Genomic DNA, 27,070 nt, shown 5'->3' with positions numbered 1-27,070 from the left:
TCTGCCCTTTGTTGAAGATTAACTGTTTATGACCCTGCCGTGTGACATGGGGTGATAAATGCCTTTTCCTTCCAGTGCACGTTAGTGGAGCGCTCAGGCATAAAAACTTGCCTGCTCTTCCTCCAAGGGGCCTGGAGCCTTGCTTGTGTATAAACCACGCAGACTTCACTTCCCGCGAATGCATGGGACATTTTGATCCTTGCCAACAGTGCCTCTTCCAGCTGAGTTTGTCATTCCCTAAAGAGAGGCAGAGGGAAAGTAGAGGGTTTGTTGGGGATTGTGCACACACATGCATGCACACACAAACATGCATGCATGTATGCATAGTGGCATCTGCATATGCACTCATGTTTATATGTGCATTTAGACATTGTGCTCATGCTCACACACATGCATCCAGGCACCTTCTCATCTTCACTCCAGAGTACATGTGTACTCCGACACTTGCACACATGCTCACATGCATGCATTTGGACATCTGCACATAACGGCATAGAACCCGACTGATTTCTACTCCAAGGACATGGCGGGGGCGGGGGTCACTTTTCCATAACAGTGCATGCTCAGGAGCAAGAGTCTAACAAGGCAGGTCCAGGGTGAGGCTTGACGCTAGCAGACCCTAGCAGGCAGGAACTCTGCTTCCTGTACAATCATACTGGCTACTAACACACAAGGTTTCCAACCTTGTCTGTGTCAAACTGAACTCAACTATGGGTATGCCACCACCCAGACAGCTAGGAATGCTTTGCTACATCACAGCAGGTCCATATCCTCATTTAAAATTTTTCTAAAAACACCCAAACAAAGGCTGCCATGAAAGACTGAGCAAAGCCTGGGCTCCTGGGCCCTCCCCGTGGATCCAGCCTGGAGGTGGTATTGGCAGCTGCACACCTTGGTTCCTTCCTCCACGGTTTGAGCCTCATGGTATGCTTCTTCTGTGTTGTGTGGCCTGGGTGGGTGGGTGTGTCCTTGAGTATGGCACGATGCAGCAGTTCCTTGTGAATGCCAGGCTGCATGGCAGCACACAGACCAAGGACGAGGATGTAGGAGGGGCAAGGCTGAATGTCAGAATGCCCCACATGCTCCCAGGCACATTTGCTTTGCTTCTCTGCCAAGTGGGAGGCTGCTCCCAGCACTGTTGCTGCCACCCACTCCCTAGGCTCTTTGTTTCCGGCACGTGCCATTTCGTGCCACTTGGCAACGCTACAGAGGACCCCACACCACGGCTCTGCCCGGTGAGCAGGGACTTGTGCTCAGGGCTCACAACAGAGATCCTGGACATCTCAGCTATAGTCTGATCACCTGCACCTTTTGTTCAACCCTGAGAACGAGGCATAGATATAGCCTGCCTTTGTAAGAAAACTATCAGAGGCCCTGACCTCCTCCCACAGCTGAGGGTGATTCTCCTGAGAAGCCACAGGGAGGGCAGCAGGGCAAGGGCCAGGCAGGATGGTAAGGACTATCTGCAGCCCTTCCTCCATGGCCCAAACCTGAAGCTGAAGATGTCTGTTCATGAGAGTACAGAAGACCTGACTGGCTAACACAAAGCCTGTTCAAGGCTTTCTTTAAAAATGAATTTTAAAAAAGGCACACTTTAAGTTAATAATGAACTTTGAAGCTGCCAAATGAATCATTTGGAAAAACCATTTTCTGAGTTCAAGATCAGTGACTCTGGATTAGCCTAATTGGTCTGTAACTTGAGGATTTAAGACTAAAGGCGAATTTGGTTCCTAAGAATTGATTATGTAATGTCCAGCAGTGACTTCCCCGGTTAGGGAATAGTCTCCTCTAAGACGTGGGTATCATGGGATGCTGTGGGCTTTGGAATCCACTGGCCAACCCCTGGGCAGGAGACAATAAGACATGGAGGCCAAGTGCCCCAACTTGACCTTTCTCGTGGACTGAGGGGCTTTCCTTTCTATTCCGGGTGCTGTAGAAGAGACCAGAGAGTTGCAGAGAACAGAAATTAATTGCTTATGATCCTGGAGCCTGGGAAGTCATGGTGGGTAGCTGGCAGACTGGGGAACTCTAGGTCTGTAGAATCTTGTATCTTGCTATAGCATCTTCTCTGCTCTCAGAGATTGGAAGGGACAAGGGGGTGCTCCATAGTCTGTTTCTGTGTGTACAGATTTATGTATTCTGGGTTCCATGTGTCTGTGGACTGATGAGATGTATGGCCTGCTTTGTGTGTGTGACTACGGTGTATATGTGTGTTGCACATGCATGTAAATGTGTGGATGTGCATGTGGAAGCAAAAACAGGATGTCAGGTGTCTTCCTATGTCACTCCTTCTTATTACTTTGAGACAGGGTCTTTCTCTGAATGAGAAAATCACCATTTCAACTAAACTGGCTGGTCAGAAAACTCTTAGCATCTGTCTGTCTCTGATCCACAGTGCGGGGGCTCCAGGCAGGCCCAGCAACGCCTGGCTTTTTACGTACAGGTTGGGAGCCCAAACATAGGTCTTCACGCTTACAGAACAAGAGCTCTTACCCACTAAAATATCTCCCAGCCTTGATGTGTGGTCATCTGCTTCTGATTTTTTTTTTCATATAGCATCATGTCTTGGAGGCTCAGGCCACATGGCAATACTCCATGCCTGTTTATGAGGGAACAACGTTTCTCTTTACACAAACCTACATCTTGTCTGTCCACACTTCAGCAGATGGGCATTTAGACTGTTCTCACCCCTAAACTTTTCCGAGCAACCTTGCTCTGTGCACTGTGGAACTGTGATGTCACATGACATTCCCATTTTTAACCTCTTGAGGAGCCGTGAGCTTCGCCAAAGCAGTTGCACCATTTTACATCCCCGTCGGTGCTGCGGAGAGATTCTGAGCTTCTGTTTCAAAGATGTTAAAAATAGGTCTGGCAAAATGGCTCAGCCCGTAAAGGTGCTTGTCATCTGGGGTTTGATCTCCAGGAGCCATGAGCTCGTACAAGCTGTCCTATGACTTCCACACATACAATGTGGCACACATAAGCCCACACGCATAAATAAAAATTTAAATGTAATGAAAAATTAAATTGCTTGTGGGAGAAAAATGGCCTCCCTCCCTGTGATAAGACACATTGCTTTCTTGACCCCTCCTGGCACCTATGGGAGCAGTCACAGTCGTGAGCAGAGGGACAGTGTAGATGCAGGATCCAGGAAGGCACAGCTGTGCACTGTTCCTGGTGCTTACACTCATGCTGAGGATAGTTTGGCTGGTTGTGAAGTTAGGACATCACAGCTGGATTTGTCCATAGGTGACCTACACCCACCTACTTTCACTGCACACAGGTGAGAACTCAGGTCGAGAGACTGGGTCTCCTCAGCCGGACAAGGTCTGAAGGGTGTGCCACCTGCACACCTTTGAAAAGACGAGTGGACATTGGCCTCTGACAGAACTAATGTGAGAACAGTCTAACCAGACGGAAAGGAGCCCCACGAAGGTGAGTGAGAGGTTGTCCGCATAGGGCTGCTGGAGCACAGTACAAAATAGCTCTCCATCTCTCCCTGTGGCATTTGTGTGGGTCTAAATACGGTACACAGTCACCTCCGTTCTCTACAAACACCCAGCCTGCTTCTGCTTCTCAGTATCACGGCCTCTCGGGAGTGAAGGCAGGTGTGCCTCCACGGGAGGAACTTCTGATCTGAGCAGGGCAGCATCCTTCTGTCCAGCACACAGGTCAAGTCTCCTGGAGAAAACAACTGCATTTGAACCTGACATATATCAGCTACCTTGAACCAATTGAGCTCATGGGAACCAGGTTACCAGGGAAACCATGTTGGAAGGCTGACTAGCCAGGGAAACGCCGTACTCCTCGCCTGGAAATTCCTGCAGCCTCACTGGCTGCAGCGGAAATAACTAAAGTTAGTTGAGGAAATTAGTTTAAATTAAAGACTGTTAAGAGGATAAAAACACAAGCTACAGACAGAGGGACAACATCAGCAAACTATGTACCAATGGACACACAGAGGGATGCTCAAAGCTCAACAGTGGAAAACAAGCAACCCACATGGAAAATACGGAAAGGCCCTGAAGAGTCATCCCACCCCAAAAGACTATCCAGAGGAGAAATGGGGCACCCTGAGGTCGTCAACATCAGCCGCCAGGGAATGCGAGTAAGACCACCGGGAAGCTCCACTTGCCCCAGAGTGACTGGAATAGAAACAAAGGCAGAGCTGTGTCTGACAGCACACGCAGAATCCCTGTGTTCAGGAGGGAAGCAGGAGGATTATGAGCGGGAGGTGAGCCTAAGAAGCAGACGAGGTGGTGGAAGGGTGGCCACTCTTACGATGCTGGTGGGAGTGTAAATGCTCTAGTCACGGCAGAAACCCGAAGCAAGTCTGTGCATCTGAGCAGCTCGGCAGCTGCAGTTCTGAATTTTAATTCAGAGAAAGGGAAAGTTGTCCAGCCATTGATAGCAGTTACGTCATTAACATCCAGAAACTAGAAATAATGTCCTATAGGTGATGGGTAAAGAATTGTGTTACAGCGCATCATAGCCACTGTTCAACTCTGGAACAGAGGCCACTGAGGCAGAGCACAAAGAGATCTCATGGGGGTGCTGAGGGGGAAAAGCTGTTCTCAGAGCTTGAACCCAGCCCAGATCTGGCTCTCTTGTCTCATAATGCTTAGTATACAGAGTTGGGGGGACACATAAGCACCTGAGGGACGGGATGTGCCTGTGAAGGGTATGTAGGGGTGACGGGGAGGGGAGGAAAGCCTGGTAGCTAGGGGAAACTTTAGGTCTCACTGGTGTTGGCTGTCACGTAGAAAGGCCAGATATACAGTAGGGACATCACATCCAGGGTGTGGCGTAGGACCACGATTTCCTAAGTGATATTGAGGGACTTGGGTGTGATACGCAGTGGACATTGCCGGGCCGTCTGTCCTCAGCCTCCTGTGAGTCTATCATTATTTCAAAATAACAAGTTTTTTTTTTTTTAAGTGACAGCAGGCATTGCTTTGTTCCAGACAAGTAAGACGCCGAGCCCCTCTCAGCATGTGTCACGAGAGGCCCTTCTGCCGCCTGTAATCTGGGCATGCGGCTTGGCAACTGTTATTCTGGTATCGTTTTATCTTACATTCAAAGTGATTAAAAAGCCTCATTGTCATAACAGCAGTTTTTAAATCTGTTTGCACAGCAAGGCAGAAGAAACGGCAATAGCCTTGACAGAGAAAGGGAAGCAGGGAAACCGTCTCCCCGCACACAGTGCTTCCCAGGGTCAACTTCCAGACTACAGCCCCGGCGATCCGAAACACACGGGAGGGTGGTGTGGAGCAGCTGTACACATCCTTGGCTGCACACCTACCTGCCTTTCGGGTCACAGTGGAAGTGTGTTCAATTAACACACTCACGGTCACATAGTCATCGGGAGATGCAAACACGGCTCTCCTCCAGGGCTTCACCTTTCCCGTGGAGGAGCAGTGTTCTGAGGTGGCCCCATTACCTATCAGAGCTCCCTGTGTTTCTTTCCTTCTACCAGAGCCCAATCTTCACAGGTATAGCTTCAGCGATCGCTTGCTGACAGACACGGCTTTGCCACAGGCTTGATGCCATCAGGGCTGTCTGCACGGCAAATTCTCAGATTTACACATGTGTACAAGGATGATGGGTCAGCAGCCTGAGCCCAGCTGAAGGCAGGGTCCCATTCAGGACCCAGGAGCCGTTTTCCTGCCTGGCGCTCCTACTGTGGGGGCCCAAATGGCCCTCCTGCTCTGGCAAGTCGGGGAATTGCGTATCACACACCCAACACAACAGCCACATGTAAGGGACCACCTACACATAGGCAGGTAGAACTTGGAAGTCATTGCTGTTGGAAGTAGAAAATGGTATTGTTCAGGGATCAATTGCTTTCCTCACCTCCCTGGAGAAAGGGCTGATTTGGCCTCACAGTTTGAGGGGATGCAGTTCATCCTGGTGGGGAAGATTTGGCAGCAAGAACATAGGGTGTCTGATTACAACGTCTTCAATCAGGAAGTGGAGGCAGGAGTCCTGTCCAGGGCGGGTATTTCCATCTCAATTAGCACAGTGCTAGAACTCACTCACAAATGTGTCCAGAGGACTATTTCCTAGACAATTCTCCATCCTGTCAAGTTGCCTGTATCAACCCTCACAATCCTTTGATAAACGGCAGGTTATGCACCCACCCCACCACCCAGCCATTCCACTCCATGTTCCTGTTGCTTCATTCACTACACAGAAGGTGTAACTGAGGTTCTACAAACCTGTGCACCTGAGAAATTCATGAGCACCCAGAACTGCCTTGTGCTTCTTCTCATCCAGTACCTGACACCAGGCAGCCACTTTCTGTTGTTTTGGTTTGCTTAGTGCAATGTACTTCTGGGACTTCACATTCGTGTGTGTTCGTTATATGTGTCCTGTGTCTGGTCCTTTTTCACATGTCCCAGGGAGTCAGCATGACCTGTAAGAATCCAATGTTTATTTGCTGAGTAGCACTCTGACATTCGAGTGCAGTGCCACAAGAACTCACTGGACAAGTTCACCCTCTGCGGACACCATGAGTCACATTGCAGGAGAATGTCCTTCCATAGAGTGATACTTTATTTATGTTTTAATAAATAAAGCTTGCGGGGCTGGAGAGATGGCTCAGAGGTTAAGGACACTGACTGTTCTTCCAGAGGTCCTGAGTTCAATTCCTAGCAACCACATGGTGGCTCACAACCATCTACAATGAGATCTGGTGCCCTCTTCTGGCATGCAGTCATCCATGGAGGCAGCACACTGTATTGTATACATAATAAATAAAATCTTAAAAATAAATAAATAAATAAATAAATAAATAAATAAATAAATAAAGCTTGCCTGAAGATCAGAAGGTAAAACTAAGCCACTAGAGGCTGGGCATGGTGTCACACACCTTTAATCTCAGGGTCTGGGAGACAGAGGCAGAGGGATCTCTGTGAGTTCAAGGTCACCCTGGGTCACACAGTCCCAGTCCTAAAGGAAGCATAAGAAGGGAGGAGACAGGCTCAAGGCTCTGGCTGCAGATGCCCAGCCTTGGTAGAGGAAAGACTTTTCTCATGGCTTGGCTGTTCTGCTTTTCTGATCTTCAGCTTGAACCCCAATATCTGTCTTTGGGTTTTTGCTATTCGTGCTTCACATCCATGTGGATGTTCATTCATGTTTCTCTTAGCTGACCAACCGGAAATGAATCTCTGGATCAATAGAATGGGAGAAGTCTTTTTTTTTTTTACATTGAAACAAACATCCTTTCATGGGTATCTTTAATTCTGACTTCATAAAGCCTTTAAAAAAGAAACATTCATCATATTAGATACCTATTCCTCAAAGTCCAGGATAGTGAAGAACCACCTCATCAATACCATAATCCCTTGATGTTGAATTATATTCGAGAAGTCTTGTTTTATGAGAAAAACACTTGATATACAAAGGAACCGTACCATGTGCTCAACCCCATGACAATGGGTTAGAGTCCCGCTTGCCCATGAGAAGGCCAGGGTGAGCCAGTCCTTTCCAGGCTGGGTCTTCCAGTAGGTGGTGGCAGCAGGTGCATTTTGCTGGATCAGCTTTTCCTAGGCTTATGGGTGTTGGCTTCTTTTGTCTGTCAAATCTAACGGGGTCTTCTTCCCAGAGGTCAGTCTCTGCTCTGCTCTGCAGAAGTGAGCCAGGATGTTGTGGATCCAAGTCTTTCAGCACATCTAGGTGAACGCTTCTCCTAACCTTAGACTTGTCTTTTTATTTCCTTAAAGAAGCTTTTGTGGGCTGGGGAGGTGGCTTGTGAGTCAGAGTGCTTGTTGCACAAGCATGACATACTGAGTTTGAATCTCCTTTACTCATTTAAAAAGGAAAAATAACGGCTGGGCACGAATGTACACATACTTATAACCCCAAAGGTATTGGGCATATATATGAGGACTTCGGGGGCTCGCTAGCCTCCAGCCTATCTCCAAGTCAAGTGAGAAACTCTGTCTCGAGGAAATAAGGCAGAGAGTGATTTTAAAAAAGCCGCTGACATCCTCCACTGTCCTCCATATGCATGCATGGGTACACGTACCACACATGCACACACCACACATACATTACACGTATACACTGGAACTGGAGTTACAGTTGGTTGCCAGACACTTGATGTGGGAACTGGGAACTGAATTCAGTTCTCTTCTAGAGAAGTATATGTTTGTAGCTGCTGAGCTGTCTCTCCAGCCCCTTTGCATATTTTTCAAAAATTAAATTTATTTGGTTTTGTCTAGGGGTGTTTTACCTGTATGTTTGTGTACCACACAGATGTCTGGTGCCCATGGAGGCCAGAAGAGGGATTGGAGTTACAGATGGTTGTAAACCACTCTGTGGGTTCTGGGACTGGAGCTGGGGTCTCTGGAAGAGCCATTTCTCCAGCTCCCCCTTGTTTTGTTAAGGGGTATTTTTGTGTGTGTGTGTTTCCTTCCAAAGGGCTCATTGCTTATCTCAAGGTCAGAAAATTGATTTTGTGTAGTTTGGGGTCTCATAGAAAAACTGTAGGTTTTCAGTGTGAGCCTTTTAACGCAGTGGCTTCAGCTTCAACTTGCAAATAGATTTTCATTACGGGAATGTGTTAACAATTGGTGTTTTTATTTTTGGTCTGTCTAGCTAGCCTATCAGAGATTTTTGCCTTGATCTGTTAATATGCAATAATAAATTGACATTTGAGCATTGACCCGACCTTGCACCCATTCCAGGGAGAAGCAGTCCTTGGGCATCGTGCTGCTGGTTTTGACTTGGCAATATTTTGTGAAAGATTTCCTTGTTCCTATTTGTAAGAAGCATTTAGTTTGTCATTTTTGTTACTTGCAATATCTTTGGCAGCTTTGGAGTCAGACCATGCTAATGTTGGTGTCACACAGGAGCCAGCTTGGGCTGCCTCTTGAGGGCCAGCCGTGTCCTCTCCTACCACCCGTGTGCCCTCGATGCTACCCTGAACGCTTGGAATAAGCAGGTGCAGGTAAACCCCGTGCCGTGGACATACCATAAACCATACCTTCCCGTCCTGGAAATAACTTGTTGAATATTTATCAGAAAACACAGCTGGGCTCACAGACGAAATGGTTTCCTTCCTGCATTTTCTGAAAGAGACTTGAATTTGTCAACCCTCTTCTTTAGCTGAGCCTGGAGTCTATTTTGTTTGACTCCAGCTCCTTCAGTGGGTGACAACTATTTAAATAGTTCTAAGTTTCCCTCGTTGCTGCTTCAGGTTTGGGTAGTGATGTTTTTAAGTTTTCCATTTTCTTTGTTATGTGATTTCCTGGCTTGAGATGGTTACAGTGTTTCCTTATTAATTACCATCCGGACACTGACAAAATACCTGATAAACAACCTGAGTGTCTTTGTTATGGTTTCTATTGCTGCCACAAAGCATCATGACCAGAGCAACTTGGGGAGGAGTTTGTTTGGCTGACATTTCCACAGCACTGTTCATAACTAAAGAAATCAGGACAGAAACTCAAACAGGGCAGGAAGCTGGAGGCAGGAGCTGATCAGCAGAGGCCATGGAGGGGTGCTGCTTACTGGCTTGCTCCTCATAGCTTACTCAACCTCTTTTCTTATAGAACCCAGGACCACTAGCCCAGGATGGAACTACCCACAATCACTACTTCAGAAAATGCCCTATAGGCCTGACTGCAGCCCGATCTTACAGAAACATTTTCTTAATTGAGGTTCCCTCATCTAAGATGACTTCAGCTTGTATCAGGTTGACATGAAATTCCCCAGCATAGCAAGGAAGGGTTATTTGGGCTCTTGGTTTCGGGGAATGCAGTCCATTTTGAGAGGGAGGAAGCAACTGTGGAACCGGAGTGCAGTCAGAGCACAAGGCTGTTTGCTCATATCTTGGTGATTCAATAACCTGAGCGCTCAGACCACACTCAGGGCTAGGCTGTAACCCATGATCCAACTTCCCGCTTCTTCCAGCTAGACCCCAGCTTCTAAAGGCTCCATAATCTTGAAACAGCGCTGTCAGCTGGTGACCAGTCAATACATTCAGACCGTAGCACCCCCAAAGTCTGTATTATTCCTGATGTAGAAAACATGTCTTCCCAAGATCTCCTGAGAAAATTGGGAACATGGGGCTCATGGGAAAGGGTAGAAGGGAAAGGAGAGGAAGGGAAGGGAGCAGAGAAAAATGTAGAGCACAATAAAATCCATTTAAAAATCCATTGCAAAATAAATAAATACTTGAGAGAAAGAAAAAAGAAAATGTCTTCCTTTTGTTCTCGATCACTTTTACCAATTTCATCGCCTTTTCAGAGTCGATTTGCAGCTTTTCTGATTTTCCGTGTTGTTTGCCTGTTTCCTGATTTTTGTTCCGTTCCTATCAGTATTTTCCTTTTTTTACTTGTTTGGGATTTGATTTTCTCTGACCCCACAGGTCAGATGAGAGGCTGAGGATGAGAGGTTCTTCCAGGTCACAGAGCTGTTGGATCTGAAAGGCAAACTCACCTCACCACGTGCTCAGCCCTGCCTTAGCAGGGAGGGGGGAGGTCCCTCTGTGATAAAGCTATGAGGGTCTTAGGATCCTGGCCTGCTGCGCTGTAAGACGAGGTGGTTCCTGTTCTGGATTATTCCAGGAATGTGAAGGCTTGGTGCTCACAGTTCCAGTGTCTGCTTTCCAGCCCAAGCATCCGCTGGCATCTGCCACAGTGTCAAGGACTTCCTGTATGCAGAGACCCAGCGAGATTCGGCGAGTCTGAATCTACACAGCTGGTATAGGTGTTCTTTGTGAGCTCGCTCGGCAGCTCTCCACAGCTTGGAAGTTAGCAGACCGACTTGCTTCTCATCTGGGATGGGACCTTCGACAGCACATGGAGGAAGCGTACAGCTGACTTGGGCACTGACAGTGCCCACTTCAATTGCCAGCTGCCGCGTTGTCATCGTTAGGGGTAGTCAGGACTGAGCCTCTCAGCGCCTGCCTACCTGCCAGCTCAAAGTTGACAGAATCAAAACAGACTCCAGCAGGCAGTCAGAGAAAGGTGGCTGATTTTGATGGGCTATGTTTTGCAATAAAAAGATGCCCTTGCTGAGTATGGTGGTTTGAATAATAATGGCCCTCATAGGCTCAGATAGTTAAAGGCTTAGTCATCAGGGGCGGCACTATTTGAGAAGGATTAGGAGGTGTGGCCCTGTTGAAATAAATGTGGCCTTGTTGGAAGAAGTGTGTCATTGGGAGTGGGCTCTGAGGTTTCAAAAACCCAAGTCAGACCCTTCACTCCCTGCCCTTAGGAAGTAAAGCTCTCAGCTCCTTCTCCAGCACCTTGTGTGCCGCCATGCTCCCAGCCATGATGATCACGAACTAACCTCTGAAACGGTAAGCAAGTACCCAGTTAATTGTTTTCTTTTATAAGAGTTGCCTTGGGGCTGGAGAGATGGCTCAGTGGTTAAGAGCATTGCCTGCTCTTCCAAAGGTCCTGAGTTCAATTCCCAGCAACCACATGGTGGCTCACAACCATCTGTAATGAGGTGTCTTCTTCTGGTCTACAATACAGAATATTGTATACATAATAAATAAATAAATAAATATTAAAAAAATAAAATAAAATAAAAGAGTTGCCTTGGTCATGTTGTCTCTTCATAGCAGCAGAACAATGAATAAGACCTTGAATGTGGTAGTGCATTCTTTAATTCTAGCACTCAGAATGCAGTCAGATTTCTATTAGTTTGAGGTCAGCTTGGTCTACACAGAGAGCTTCAGGCCATAGAGGGACACATAATAAGTACCTATGTGAGAGCCTCCAGTGAGCAGAGGCCTAGGACTGACCCCAAAGGACAAGGGTGGAAGTGGTAGGGCACATCTTGTCTCCTCCTGGATATCCCTCCATGGCATCCCTGGGGCCCAAGCAGAAGTCATGGGAAATGGATAGCAATGACCACTCCAAGGATATATGCCGTTGGGAACAAGAAGGCTCCTAGGATTTCTCAAAGCAGAAGAGCAGCCAGGGCTCCCTGCAGCTAGGTGTCTGACTGTGATAGCAAATGCCCCATGCACAAAAGTCCTAGGGGGCTCCCCTCCCTTCAGCCCTCCTTCCCCAGTGAATGGACAAGGGTTCTTACTTTCAGCTTGCCAGGGTGGCTTCCAGGAGAAAGCCTCAGCTTGGGCATCAGGAACCATAGCTACACTGGAGTAGGAAAAGAAAATCATTCTACCAAGGAGGCAACTCTGAGCCAGACAGATTCACCTGTTCACCAGGCAGAGTCCAGGAGCTCTGTAGCTGGTCTAGAGCACATGTCTGGACAGCCTCACCCCTACAGGTCTGCATTGCCTGAGCAGCCTCACCCCCACAGGGCTGCCTTGCCTGAGCAGCCTCACCCCTACAGGGCTGCACGTATCCAGGCAACCTCATCCCTACAGGGCTGCACTGCCTGAACAGTCTCACCCCTACAGGACTGCATGTGCCTGGGCAGCCTCACCCCTACAGGGCTGCAGTTCCTGGGCACCATCCATTCTGCTCTCAGAGCTCACTGTTCAGACAGTGGAAATTCATGCCACCTGAGAGACAGGAATTGGCATATGGAAGATGAGCTGGATCCTCTCAGATAGCTGTGGAGTCCTTGATCTACAAGAACAAGGACACACGATGCTGAATTCACTTTGTGTTTGTCCTGACTGCCCTCAGGTCTGGCCACAGGTAGGGAGTTGGAGAAACTTGAAGAGTCGCCCCATCATCTGCTGGCCAGGGACTCCAGGTGCTGTCAGCAAGGCTTTCAGAACCAGGTCCCATCATCAGTGTGTCCACATGAGCTTTTAAGAAGCTTAGGGGGAGAAAGAACTCAAAAGGAAAGCAAGCGTGCAGCCTCGGTAGCCCGGGACCCTCCCTTGGAGGGCTGTGAGCCAGCCCATTGACGACTGCTCTGTGGCAGGAGCCGGAAAGAACTGATGTCACCGAACGCATCACTTGCCAGCCTGGCAAGCAGCCTGTCAGCCCAGCGGCTCCCCTCCCACGCGTTCCGAAAAGAATCGGTCATTTTCAGAGTGCACTTAACCCAGGACGTAGCACTGCAAACAAATTGTAATAAAATTAGTGCAGTCCTACCAGTGAAGAGCCTGTCCACAAAGGGTGCTTTTGCTCAAACTAAAGACCAAAGTTTTTTAATTAATTAATTAGCAATTTATTCTTATTTGTTGTCTTCAACACATGCCCTCAGAAAGTGAGCCCCTGGGGTAATTCTGTCTTCTTGAGTTAGTTACTTTTCCTGTTGCTGTGGTAAAATACCCTGGCAGAAGGAACTTAGGGAGAACAGGCTTATTCTGGTTCACAGATTGTGTGTGTGTGTGTGGGGGGGGGATCGTGTCGTCATGGTGAGGAAGGCGTGGCAGCTGAACCGTGAGGCACCTACCTGGTCACATAGCAGCTGCAGTTAGGAAGCCGGTGCTCAGCTCCTGTTGAGCTTTTTATGCAGTCTGAGACCCTAGCCCATGGGATATGTCAGCTACATTCAGGATGAGTCTTCTGAACTCGGCTAACCTGATCAAGAAAAGCCTGGCTATTCTGCTGGTTTGTTTGTGGCTGTTATAACAAGCTAGAGTTATCTGAGCAGAGGAATCTCAATCAAGAAAAAATTCTTCCTAGTAGGGTGGGGGTGGCACACATCATTAACCCAGTACTCACAGAGACAGAGACAGGCAGATCTTTGTGAGTTCAAGGCCAACCTGGTGTATAGAGTGAGTTCCAGGACAGTCAACTATATAATAAAGAGAGCGTGTTGAGGGAAAGGAAGGAAGAGAGGGAGGGAGGGAGGGAGGGAGGGAGGGAGGGAGGAAAGAAGGAAGGAAGGAAGGAAGGAAGGAAGGAAGGAAGGAAGGAAGGAAGGAAATAAATGCATCTATCAGACTGGCAAGTCTGTGGAGCATTTTCTTGATTAATGCTGGAATTGGGAGGGCCCAGATAATCGCAGTGGTGCCATCGCTGGGCAGGTGGTTCTGGTTCTATGAAAAAGCAGCTGAGGAAGCCGTGGAGAAAGCCAGTGAGTAGCATCCCTTCCCAGCTTCTGCTAAATGTCCTGCCTGTAGACGTAAGTTTCTGTCCCGCCCGGTCCCTCAACCGTTCAGTCCCAAAGAAATGCACAGAGGGTTATATTAATTGTAAACTATTTTGCCTCTTAGCTCAGGCTTCAATCACAGGTAAACCCTGTCTCACTTGCCTCCAGGTTCCCTCAGTGGTGAACTTTTACCTGATAGTGTAAGACCAAATGAGCTCTGTACTTCCCGAGTTGCTTTTGGTCGTGGTGTGTTGTCACAGCAATAGAAAACCTAACCAAGCACAAGGCTGGAAAGACAGCTCAGAAGTTACGAGCACTAACTGCTCTTACAGTGAACCAAGACTTGGCTCCCAGCACCCAACACTCACATGGGTGGCTTCAGACCATCTGACTCCAGTTCCAGGGGATCTGGTGCCCTCTTCTAAATTCTACAGGAACCAGATATGCATGCAGTGCATATGGATACATTCAGGGAAACACTTATAAAATAAATAAGTATAAAATCTTTTTTTTAAAAAAAGAAAATTAAAAAGTCTTATAGTGACATTTCAATTGTATTTTAATAAATAAAGCTTGCCTGGGGATTGGGAGAGTAAAACAGCCACACTGGTCAGCCTTACAGCCGGACAGTGGTAACACACACCTTTAATCCCAGTAGCCACACTAGCTGCCATAGAAACTGGGTGGTGCATGCTTTCAATCCCAGTGGTACACACCTTTAATCCCATCCCTAAAGAGGATTGTAAATCAGAAAAGGAAACAGTTCTCAAACACAATCTCAATCTGAGATTCCTGGAGGCAGGATCGTCATTTTCAGACTGAAGTAGAGGTGAGAGCCAGTGGCTGTTGCTTTTCAGGTCTTCAGGTTGAATCCCAATTTCTCTCTCTGAGTTTTTTTTTTATATTTTTATGGTTTATTTAACTTTATTTTATGTGCAATGGTGTGAAAGTGTCAGATCCCCTGCAACTGGATCTTCAGACAGCTGTGAGCTGCCATGTGGGTGCTGGGAATTGAACCCGGGTCCTCTGGAAGAGCAGTCAGTGCTCTTAACCTCTGAGCCATCTCTCCAGCCCCTCTCTCTGAGTTTTTATTAATCATGCTTCAAAGTCTTTCACAGACAAGTCCAGAGGCTCTTTTCTTGGGTGATTTTTAGTTCTTATCAAGTTGACCGTCGATATGAACTACATGGCTTATGTAGGCTAAAGTAGGCTCATATTCTCTGCTGGGAATAAATAGGAACCACCCATCCAAGAAAGGACCTGAGAAGACACATTGAGGATGTATGATTAGGCAAGCTCCTCAACTAGCTTTTCATGAACTCCTGTGAAGAATGTGGACACAGAACATGGAAGCTTTCCTGTTGGGTCTCTGGCTCAACCTTCCTGACTCTCTACCTGAGTGCTCAAAGCCATCCTCAAGTAGCTCTGACTTGGGTCCAAGGTCACACGGGGGTGGTCTTTGCTACCAAAGACGAGCATCTTGAGGACCTAGATGAGAAGATCCCATTTTGTTGGTGTGTAAAGCTTGCTTGTTTTTATCGATGGCTCGGTATCTTACCTGTGGTTGTCACGTGCTCTGCCTGTCAGTACAGTGACGTCTGAAGATTCTAAGCCAAGTCACAGTCTCCTCAGAAGCATTTCACACAGTCTGAAGAAGGGTGTCTACAAGATAAGACACAGAAATAGCAGTAATTCACCAGCAAGAATGTGGCTTTCCATGATGGTAAGAAAGAGTTCAGACACTCTTATTTTAATAGAATGTAGTTATAATTGATGATCTATTTTGAGAAATTTAATTTCCAGTGACCTGTTTTCCAAATTAACACAGTGATAAAGGCCAGTGGTGTGCAAGAGGCAGAGCCAGCTCTTGAGGAGCCCAGGCAGAAAGTGTGGTCCTGTCTGGGGTGTCCAGAGGAGCTGCTGCTAAACTTTAAATCCCAGTGTAACCAAGGACCAGGCTGGGAAGTCACGGTGTAAAACCATAACTCTGCAAATCTCTAGAAACTCTCAGAGCTGTGGGAAGCTCTGTGGGAACTGTGGGAAGGGGTTGGGTTTTATTGCTGGAGCTCCCCCAGTCCCACAGCAAGAGGGGATGCATCTGCACACCTGCCTCCACAGATCATTATGCTATTGGGCCACCAACAGCAGGAGAAGAATAAGGAAAGAGACAGCTAGCTACCCCAGAGCAGGAGACTCCCCAGGCAGGCCTATGAGGTGCTGGAAGAGCCAGTGAGTTGGGGAAGTGGTTAGACCTGATCTCTCTGATGTCCTCCAGCTGGGCCCCTAGCCCCACTCCTGCTATTTGCTTCACGCTAGCTCACGCCTAGGGGCCTGTTATCCATAAAGACTTGCTCTGTACTTTGAACTGAGGCAGAGGTGGTCTGCAAAGACAATGGGGACAGACGTCATCTGCAAACACATGCACAGGCACAGAGCATCTTTGAGATGTGGAGGAGAAGAACACCCACACTTTCATCTTCATCACTATGGACCTGAAAGCAGCCTTAGTATCTCTGGAAAGGAAGCCCAGCTCCAGTTAAGTAAGACTCCAGGTAGACGGTCTTCTCTTTAGAACTTTTCCTAGTCACCAGGTCATAGATGCCCAGGCCAAGACCCTGCTCACCCACCCTCAGGTGGAATGTGGGATAGCTGACTGGTGGACCACAGGAAGAAAGGCAGACCAGAAGCAGAAGGGCCTCTGTTCTCCTCCAGGTTTCTCTTGGGGCTTCTTCCTCCTTCTCATGTAGCGGGCACATGGTGTCCCAGGCCTAACACCGCTAACTTGTACTTGGTAGCAGGCCAAGGACCCCTTGAAAGCATTTCTGTCAACACCCAGATGAGCTACTTGGATGGAGTAAGATCCAGGCCACACTGAGCAAGTCCCATTGAGGGTTTTCTTTTCTTTCTTTTTTTTTTAAAGTAATTTTATTAAATTATAAAAGTTTCCATTTCCGCCCCACCTCCCAACACCCTCCCACTCCCCCCACTCCCTCTCCTCCTCCCTCTTCGTCCCTAAGGGCAGACAGGGTTTCCTGCCCTGTGGGAAGTTCAAGCTCCTCCCCCTCCCTCCAGGTCCAGGAAGGTGAGAATCCAAACAGACTGGACCCCCAAAATTCAGTATATGCAGAGGAAACAAGTCCCAGTGTCATTGTCAATGGCTTTTCAGAAAGACTCCGGGCTACCACATTCAGAGAATCCGGCCACATTCAGAGAATCTGGTTGGATCACGTGCTCATTCAGTCCCAGTCCAACTGGCCTTGGTGAACTCTCATTAGATCAGTCCCTTGTATCAGTGGGTGATCGCATCCCTCGCAGTCCTTATTTCTTTTTTCATTTTCTTCGTCCTTCTGCTCCTCATTTGGACCTTGGGGGGCTCAGTCCGGTGCTCCAATATGGGTCTCCGTCTGTATCGTCATCCATCTCCAGATGAAGGATCGATGGTGATAAGCAAAATATTCATCAGTATGGTTATGGGCCAAGGCCGGTTCAGGCACCCTCTCCTCTGTCCAGAGAACAATCTGGGGATCTCTCCTTGGACCTGGGATCCCATATATAATCAAGTCTCCTGTAATCCCCATTGAGGGTTTTCAATGAAGGGCAGGGTAAATAGGCTTGTGACAAGACTCAATCCCAAGGCCACCATGGATGGAGCAATTGATGGACCAGCCTGACTCCATCTTAAGATTAAAAGCCATCTTATTACAAGGTCAAAATAAGTTCATTCCAACTTTCTGTAAAACTTGGGTTTGACCATGTCTTGATTTATTTTCTGAAATTTGACATGTTCCACACTCCATACCTTAACCTCCACTCTGATAAGATAAAATGTTCTGCCAAATAGTTTTGAAAAGTTCAGCCAAGTTCCTATGTAATCAAAATTCCTCTAGAAATCCCCCAACCCTTAAAATTTCCCTAGTCTTGCAGGGTTTGGGGGGGGACTATATAAATCCTGCCGTCTCCTGAGTTTGATACTATTTTCTTTTTTTAAATATTTATTATTTATTTATTATGTATACAATATTCTGTGTGAATGTCTGCAGGCCAGAAGAGGGCACCAGACCTCATTACAGATGGTTGTGAGACACCATGTGGTTGCCGGGAATTGAACTCAGGACCTTTGGAAGAGCAGGCAGTGCTCTTAACCACTGAGTCATCTCTCCAGCCCTGATACTATTTTCTTAAAGCCTACTTTAAGGAGATAACCCTGTCTGACAGAAAATAAAGCTTCCTTAATTTGACCAAAGAATTTGGGTAATAGTCTTTACTCTCATTGGATGGGGTTAACAATTAGAGGCCCCAGCAAGATCATGATCCCAACCCAAATTCTAAAACAAGACCATCACTCAGGACCCTGGGATGGTAATGCTGCTTTGGAGGTGTGCACCTTGAAGATGCCCTCAAGGTTCTGAGCCATGCTTTTGTTTGGTGGACTGTTGGAGCAAACTGCCACACTAAAAAGAAACCAGCAAGCAACTGTCTGAGCAACTGACTTGTTGCTAGTCACAAAAGGTGTCTACTACGGCATCTGGGGCTGTTTCTGGTGAGATTCTGTCTGGGGGACAGAGAAGTACCTGATGAGGCACACAAACTCTTGTTCAGGGCACTAGCAAGACGCTGTATTGCTCACCTATATTTTTTTTGTTTGTTTTGTTTTATTTTTGACACCTGGTTCTTGGTCCCCTGTGTTTTGTTTGCCTTCTGCCCGGGGGACTAGCAAGAAGTCACTCTGCTTTCCTGGTTCTTGAACACCGAGAGCCAAGAAAGAATTTGGTCAAGCCCAGTAAAATGTATAAATAAGGTGACCAGAGCATGTTTTGGTTTCGACTGGTCTCTTTTGACTATGTGAACATTCTGTGTTCTATGCTTACTGTTGTTTGTTTGTTTGTTTGTTTGTTTGTTTGTTTTGCTGATTCCATCCCTTGAATGTTTTGTGTTCTGTGTTTATTGTTTTTGTTTCTTGCTATGTTTGTCTCTTTAAATCTGCCACAGGGGCCTGCCCCACCTCAGAAAACTTTTGGCCTTGTTTTCTCTTCCTGAGTCTGCTGTTAGGTACTGGATAGGATAAAACACTATACAGATAGGAGGGTGAGCAACAGAAAACACAGAAGGAAAAAAAAATGCTGCCCAAAAAGGGAGGAAGGGGCAGGCCTGTCAGGAGAACAACCAGGATAGTAACCACTTTGGTCGCTTGCCTGACAGATTTAATAATTAAATCTCATAACTTCTATCTTTGAGCCTTCTCTGTTCTCAGGTTGCTCTGCTTGATCAATGTATTCAATTTTTAAGTATAAAGAATATTGAAATACTGTTTTATGCTGTTCTTCATTGAAACATGGTGCTGGTATTGGGTTAAGGCTCCCCCTTCTCTAGAGCCAAGCCAGCCTATTTAAAAGTTTACTGTATGTTCCATGACAAGTGATCCACCTGATTTTGTGACAGAAAAAAAGAGCAAAACAAAACAAAATTAGACTGTTGGTTTCATTTGAATTTTTTTGCTAAAATATAAAACTATCTCAAGATTTGTAAAGTTATTATATGACCTTTATGTACCTCAAGATTTGTAAATTTACGGGGTATAGTTAAAGATTTATAAAATCTATAACAAAATGTTAATACAAAATAGGTTGATAATTAAAAATATATACATGGGTAATAATAATTTACTACAGTATACGATATATATATATACTATATATATATATATATATATAAAAAACTCGGATTTAACTCTTATTTGAAAAAAATGGAAAAAACACTAAAAGACTATTGTAATTAAAGATATAAATAAAAGCCTTTTTATTCCTCAATCAAGGTAACATAAGTAAGGATTTGTTTACTATGGTCAATAACTATTTTCTCTTAAAAAGAAACTGTAGTCAGACTTTCTTATCAGCTGCCAGCCCCCAAATAATAACATTGAGACTTATTAATTCTGAAAGCTTGACCTTAGCTTAGGCTTGTTCCCAGCTAGCTTTTATACTTAATTAATCTGCTTCTATTAATCTCCATGCTGCCACATGACTTTTTACCTTCTTCCATTTTGTATGCCAGACTTGCTCAGTGTCTCACTCAATCACTCTTGTTCCCAGAGTCCTTTCTGTCCCCAAAAGTCCCGCCTATTCTCTCCTGCCTACCTATTGGCCATTCAGATCTTTATTAAACCAATCAGAAGGTGCCTTGGGAGAAACACATCTTTACAGTGTATAAAAAGATTATCCCAGAACAAGAAACTAAATAAGTCTTCTAGATGTCAACTTTATCTCAAATGTCCTGGATTGAACCAAAATGTTTATCCTTAAATGTCCTCAAATTCATTGAGTCTACATTTATCAAACCAGAGACACTTTGTTTGATGTGTGTAAAAATTCTATTAATTTTGCCAATTATAGTCTACACTTAGAGGACTAAGCCTTAAAAAAAATATATTTTAAAAAGTCAAGACAAAGGGAGCAGGAGAAGAGGAGAAAGGAGGAACTGGGATTGGTATGTAAGAAACAAATTAATTAATTTTAAAAAGTCAAGACAAAATTGTTGTCAAAAGCAAAACCAAATAAGAGAGGAGATAAAAGACACTGTCTCATTGGAAAAACATCAGCCTAGGCCACCTCCTGGCTTAGGGCTGCTTGCATCTCTGGCCAGATTTGGATGCCAACCTGGCAGTCACTAGCAGGGGCAGGCAGCCCTGTTGCGTCTTCTGATTAAAACATAACTTAGAAGAACCAACAGAGGTTTGATGTCATGAGACAGGATCCAGTGAAGGTTTTGGATAAGACGAAAATGACAAAAATTTATATTATCCTAGATAAAAGATTTTTAAAAAACTAAAATGTTAGGGCCACAACTATAGACACAAAGACTTAAAACGTTTTCTTTTTGGCGAAGTACACAGGCCCAAATGAAGTCTGTCACTGCAGCTAGCAAGCATCTCCCTCCAGTCCATGGGCTACTTCCTGTTTGTTAATTTTATGTAAAAAAGGGAGAAGCTTTACTGCCAAGCATTGCCAGGATGTTACATGAAATGGTTTCCAAGTAGCCTTAGATATCTATAAATTTGCATCATTTGAAGAGCCAATGGATGTCTTCAAAGATCTTCATAAAAGCAGGCTCCTAAAAGCAGGGTACAGAATAAAATGGCTAAAAAATGCTCCAAAGCAAGACAGTAGGAAGATGATGGACGAAAGAAAGAAAGAAAAGGAAGGAAGGAAGGAAGGAAGGAAGGAAGGAAGGAAGGAAGGAAGGAAGGAAGGGAGGAAGGGAAGAAGGAAGAGAGGGAAATGGAGATTTCAAAAATGCTCGTGCCACAGAGAACTCTAGAGCGAGCCAAGACGCTGAGCTCAGTAAGGTGCACAGCCGATTGCTGGCTCGACAGGACTATCCGACAGGATGAAAGCCCAGATAATTCGACATTCAGGTGCTGGGTGTTGGTAGCAAAATATGCAAAAGTTGAGGCCTGGCTCTTACTCCTGGGTGAAGGTGGAGCATCAATGGCTGCTGTGTTTCCTCTTCCATTCTCCTGGGCCTACAGCACACCCCATCCAAAACCCCCACTGCAAGCCCAACATTTCTAAGGCTAATATTAGAATCAGAATGATAATTTAGAACTAACTTTGAATCTTAATCTTATAGAAGCTACTAACTTGCTATAAAAATGATTAAAATATGCAAATTAACAGCCAGTCAACTTATAAATGACCAGATTTTTCAATATGTTCATAATTACACTTGTAGTCACACTAAATACGAATGTAATTTCTTTATACTATAATGGTTCTCAACCTGTGGGTCATGGCCTCTTTGGGGGTAGCCTAAGACCACCAGAAAACACAGATGTTTACATTATGATCAACAACAGTAGCACAATTAACAGTTATGAAGTAGCAATGAAAATAATTTTAGATTTGGAGGTCACCACAACAGAAGGAACTGTACTCAAGGGTCAGCGTTAGGAGAGTTGAGAGCCACTGCTTTAGAGGAATAAACTTTGTTTAGCCTCTTACCTGTTTTCAAAGATAAGGTTAAAGCAAGTAACTGAAAGCAAGTAAAATTTATTTCAAATCAGGTATACTTTATAGATGGCCCTCAAAACTTTCCAGAGATCTGCTGAATACAGCATTTAAAATGTTTAATAATAATAAAAAAAAGAAGCTTTCTATGATAGACAGAAATTCCAGCTCCTAGAGGTGACCCAGAGGTCTCCAAAGACGACAATGGGGCACAGACTTGGATTGTGGTGAGGTTAATCACTGGAAGAAGCTGCCCCACTGGAAGAAGCTGCCAGGGCCCTGCGCACACCATGAACACTGTTGGGTTGACTGCCCTGCCCTATTCCCATCACACCAGGTCAGTTTTTCCAAGTTCCTCCTCCACAGGAAAAGCTCTTGAACCTTCTGGGCCTGGCAGACAAAGACCAATGCTTTCCTGTGCACCAACTTATGATGTAATGTTGTTCTATATGGCAGTCAAAGACCAACACTTCTACCCCCACTGAAGTCACCGAGACCATGCAGGTGCCTAGGATAATCAAACAGGAAGCTGGCAAGTCCCTGTCATTTTCATTATTGTTTGTTTGGGTTTTTCTTTTTGTTGTTGCTTTTTTTTTTCTTTTGAGACAGGGTTTCTCTAGGTATCCTTGACTGTCCTGGAACTCACTCTGTAGAGCAGGCTAGCCTTGAACTCACAGAGATCTGCCTGCTTCTACTCCCGAGTGCTAGAATTAAAGGCATGCGCTTTACCACCGCCCAGCAGTATCTGTCATTTTAACTGGTGCAGAAGCCTTTTAGTTTATACTACTTGCTATAATTTATCTTTCTCAGATTTCTGGTAGTGTTGACGGCTAACTATAGCTTTATCAGTTTGACGGTAGCTACCTGGTTAATGCTTTTCATATAAGAGAATTAGGCCCAGCCTTTCCAGAGCTGTTAGGTCTCCTGATGGGAAAGGCAAACTCACAGGCAGCTTTGCCTTAGGCTTCATATTAAAGGATAAACAGGTTTCAGATGCAACTCTTTACTATTCCTTTAACTTGATTTACAATGACTACTCTCAGCAATTAACCACTTATGGTAAATAATTGGGGGGGAATTAAGATTTATATAAATTATAAAAGTCTGAAAAATAATTTTTAAGGTATATAATTGCAAGTTATAAACATTTTAGGATACAAAGGCTTGAGTAAGTTTTAACCGTCTGGAAATGATTGAAGACACATAAATACAGATCATAAAGGTATGAGAATATTTAAAATAAGCCGGGTGGTGGTGGCGCACGCCTTTAATCCCAGCACTCAGGAGGCAGAGGTAAGAGTCTGGTCTACGAGAGCGAGTTCCAGGGCAGGCAACAAAGCTACAGAGAAACCTTGTCTCAAAAATCAAAAAAAAGAAAAAAAAAGAATATTTAAAATAAAATGATTCAGATTTCTTCACCTTCTACATTATTATACTAAGATTTCACAGGTTCAGAGTTTTAAACACTGATTGATAGAATTCTGATGAGCTGGTAAAGCATTGACTACTATTATCAGTCACAAGCTCAAGATTTTAAATTTCCTTTGGTTGTCTTCTAAGTATAGACTCTCATCATGCTAAAAACATCTCTGTCCAATCTATATATCCAGTCCTCTGGATGGTAAAAAGAATAGTCATGCTTTTTATTTATTTATTTATTTTTGGTTTTTCAAGGCAAGGTTTCTCTGTCGCTTTGGTCCCTGTCCTGGAACTAGCTCTTGTAGACCAGGCTGACCTCGAACTCACAGAGATCCTCCTGCCTCTGCCTCCCGAGTGCTGGGATTAAAGGTGTGCACCACCACCACCACCACCACCACCACCACCGCTGGGCTAGTCACGCTCTTTAACCCAAAGCCAGAGCTGTGACCTTGAGCTAAGGCAGGAGCCCACCTCAGCTCCTTCTTACAGGCAGCTGCTTCTGCTTTTTCTACAATACAGATTTCAGTAACAACGGTAATGCCAATGTATCTAAAACTTTTTTTGTAAACTTAAAGATTCATATAAGTTTCAGGGAGTGTAACTTGAATCCCCTGCCACAGGTAAAATAGTCTCAAGATAAGTACTCCGTTCATGTCAATAAACAACCTAACCTTCCCTGCCTATTGCCTGTTCCAGAAAGGGAACTGAAAATATAAGATTTTCCTTAAAGTTCCTTAACTTTAACTTCTGTCCCTCGTCTACACCTGTCTCTGCAGATTTCCCTTGGCTGACGGACACCATCCAGGAATCAGTTGTGGACTACAGAGCACAAACTGCTTCAAAGATGATCTATACCACGCCAGACTCGGGTAATCCTACAAAACCAGAGAGCCGTGACTTGCTGGAAGCTGATATGGACCGGCCCAACTGGTATAATTGCTTCCTTTCTCTGCAGCTGGGTCAGTGAACCAGATGCTTCTGATGGACGCACCATTGCCTGAATCTCCTTCCGGCCTTGCCTTTCTGGGCTCTGACAACAGCATCCTAGTGTCAGCTAAGCAGTTACAGAAGAAAGTGTGTTGCCCCTCATTTTCAAACTAAGGCTTGCACTTTAGATCCAAAGGAAACTTCCTGGCCTTAAAAGGGACAAAATGGCTACTTTAGTGCCCATTGGCATACCAGCCTCCCTTGTTGTAAAAAAAGGTACCTGTTAAAACCAGATAGAGCAAAAGCTATCAACAAGTAATTTCACTGGCTGAAATAGTTCTACAATATGCTGGGGCACTCACCCTGCTCTATGTAGAACAGAAAGGATGGCTTTGAGGAAAATATATTCTGTCTATGCTAACCAATCAGACATAGTTAGAGAGAACTTACCATCATGATACAATTTTTTTCTCTCTCCAAATAAAAGTTAAAAAATACCTGCCTCCCTCTGGCATTATCAGCCCATATAACAGATAAAAAGAACTATGCTCTTTCAAGGATTTGAAAGGGACACTTGAGACAATGGGAGGGGTGAAGGACCAGCTTGACTCCATTTTAAGATTATAGGCTATCTTATTACAAAGTCAAAATAAGTTCATTCCTATTTTCTATAAAACTTGGGTTTGACCCCCAACTTGACCTATTTTCTGAAATTTGACATCTTCCATACCCTGTACCCTAACCTCCGCCTGATAAGATAAGATGTACTGCCAACTAATTTTGAAATGTTCAGCCAAATTCCTATTCCTATGTTACATAGGAATTAATGTCCAGAAATGCTTCTGGACATCCTCCCAAACCTTGCAAACCCCCTAGCCTTGAAGTTTTTTGAGCTATATAAAACCCACCTTCTCCTGTGTTTAGGGAGATAGCCCTGTCTGACAGAAAATAAAACTTGCTTAATTTGACCAAAGGATTTTGGTAATGGTCTTTACTCTTGTTCAGTGGGATTAACATGACAATGAGAGCCTACTGTTTGGCCTCCAGAAGGCTACCATAGAAGACTACAATAGCTCTACAAAAACGCACCCACTTGAGTCTTCTGACCCCTCCATCAATCTTTGGTCATTTCTCTAATTTTATGATCCCGTCTCCCTGCCTGGCTGCTCCTGTAGGCATCGGGGAGGGGTGATGCTAGTCTTTGTTGTCAATTTGACTCTATCTGAATTAACTAAAAACCCAAGTCACTGGGCACACCTGTAAGAGGTTTTTAGTTAATTGAACCTTCGAGGAAGAGCAATCCACCTTAAATACAGATCTCCCGAGGTAAAAAGACCCACCCCTGTTTCTGGGCCACACTTTCTCATGGGAGCCTTTGTAGAAGATAAAAAAGAAAGACACTCTTGCTCTTCGCCTGCTTGCCCTTGCTCTTGCTTTACTGACATTAGAGCCTGCTTTGGGATGACAGAGTATACTGAAGACCAGCTGAGACATCCAGCCTCACGGACTGAACAACTCCTGGATTATTTTTAGGCTTTCTATTGGGACATAGCTATTGTTGGTCTAGCTTGACTACAGTCTGTAGGCAACTCTAAAAAATTTCATATATTGCGTATGTGTATGTGAATATATATTTTCATATGTTATATATTTATTTTTATATATTTTATTTTTATATATCATATATTATGTATGTATTTATTATTTATATATATTATATTATTTATATATATTCATTCCATCAGTTCTGTTCCTCCAGACAATCCTGACTAATACAAGAAAGAAGCCAGGCTGAAGTTGGGGCTGGGAAGAACCTTGTGGGACTCCCATTGTCTTGAGACCAGGACAGCAGTTCAGGCTAATCCCACCCAGGTCTGAAACCAGAACCAGTCACCAGAGCTCCCTTCCCTTGGTTCTCCCCCGGCAGCCTGACTCCACTACCCAATCTCCAAGCAGGCACTGTCCTCTCTTATAAACACCCTTGGAAAGAAAAGGGAAGGGAGGTTCTGGACTGTACTGGACCCATGGAAAGACCAGAGCTCTTAGGTTGCCAGCTGACCTTGTCTGCCTTGACCCATCCATGCAATCAACTGTATAACAAAATAAAGGAAAACTCCTAAGTATCACAATAAATGTAGAAAGAACGTTTCATCAAACCCATTTGTAATCAAACTGGAAAAGAGATCTTCTTCCTTGGTTCCCATCCCTGCCAGAATATGGTGCTGCATACTCAACCGACTGACACGACGCACGCTCTGTAATCTTACCATGCTAGAGTTCCCCTTAACTGACACCTCAGTCTAGCAGGGTTGTGCTCCCTCTGGAGGGCCCAAGGAGAACTGCTTCCTGTCTTCCCCACTCCAGGAGGCGCTATATTCCTTCACTGGCGGTAGTACCCCACTCCGCCATCGAAGTGGGCAGTGTCAGCATCTCATAGTGCCTCATATGAAGACTGTCCCGAGCAGGCAAATCAGACAGTAGATTGATGATTGCCAGGGTAGGACAACGGGTTTCTTTGAAATAAGAACATTCTAGAACTATAGAATGGTGATGGTTGCCCAGTACTGTGAAAACCCTGAAGTCTGATAGGCTGTACCTATGAATTTTGAGAAATTAAATATCCATACATTGCTGACCATAGATATCTGGCTCTCAGATATTCAGAGGAGAAATAAGAAAATCCATACACACTTATGAGAAATGCTCACAGCAGCTAAACACCCAACACGCCCACATGTCCG

The 27,070-nt window shown here is 45.1% G+C and overlaps 1 long non-coding RNA gene across 1 annotated transcript; it reads right to left on the bottom strand.

The window, feature by feature from the left end:
- On the bottom strand, positions 1-26,819 carry LOC125405013 (uncharacterized). The gene is made up of 3 exons (XR_007233438.1): positions 26,597-26,819; positions 15,539-15,642; positions 1-237 (listed from the first exon to the last, which is right to left on the bottom strand). It is a non-coding gene; the product is annotated as an uncharacterized LOC125405013 (long non-coding RNA).
- Between the last annotated feature and the right edge of the window lie 251 nt (positions 26,820-27,070).

The sequence above is a fragment of the Myodes glareolus genome, chromosome 10 (genome assembly GCF_982192425.1).
Source record: "Myodes glareolus chromosome 10, mMyoGla1.1, whole genome shotgun sequence".
NCBI classification, from domain to species: Eukaryota; Metazoa; Chordata; class Mammalia; order Rodentia; family Cricetidae; genus Myodes; species Myodes glareolus.
The sequence above is the reverse complement of the archived record's forward strand: the minus strand, read 5'-3'. Positions and strand labels throughout refer to the sequence as shown.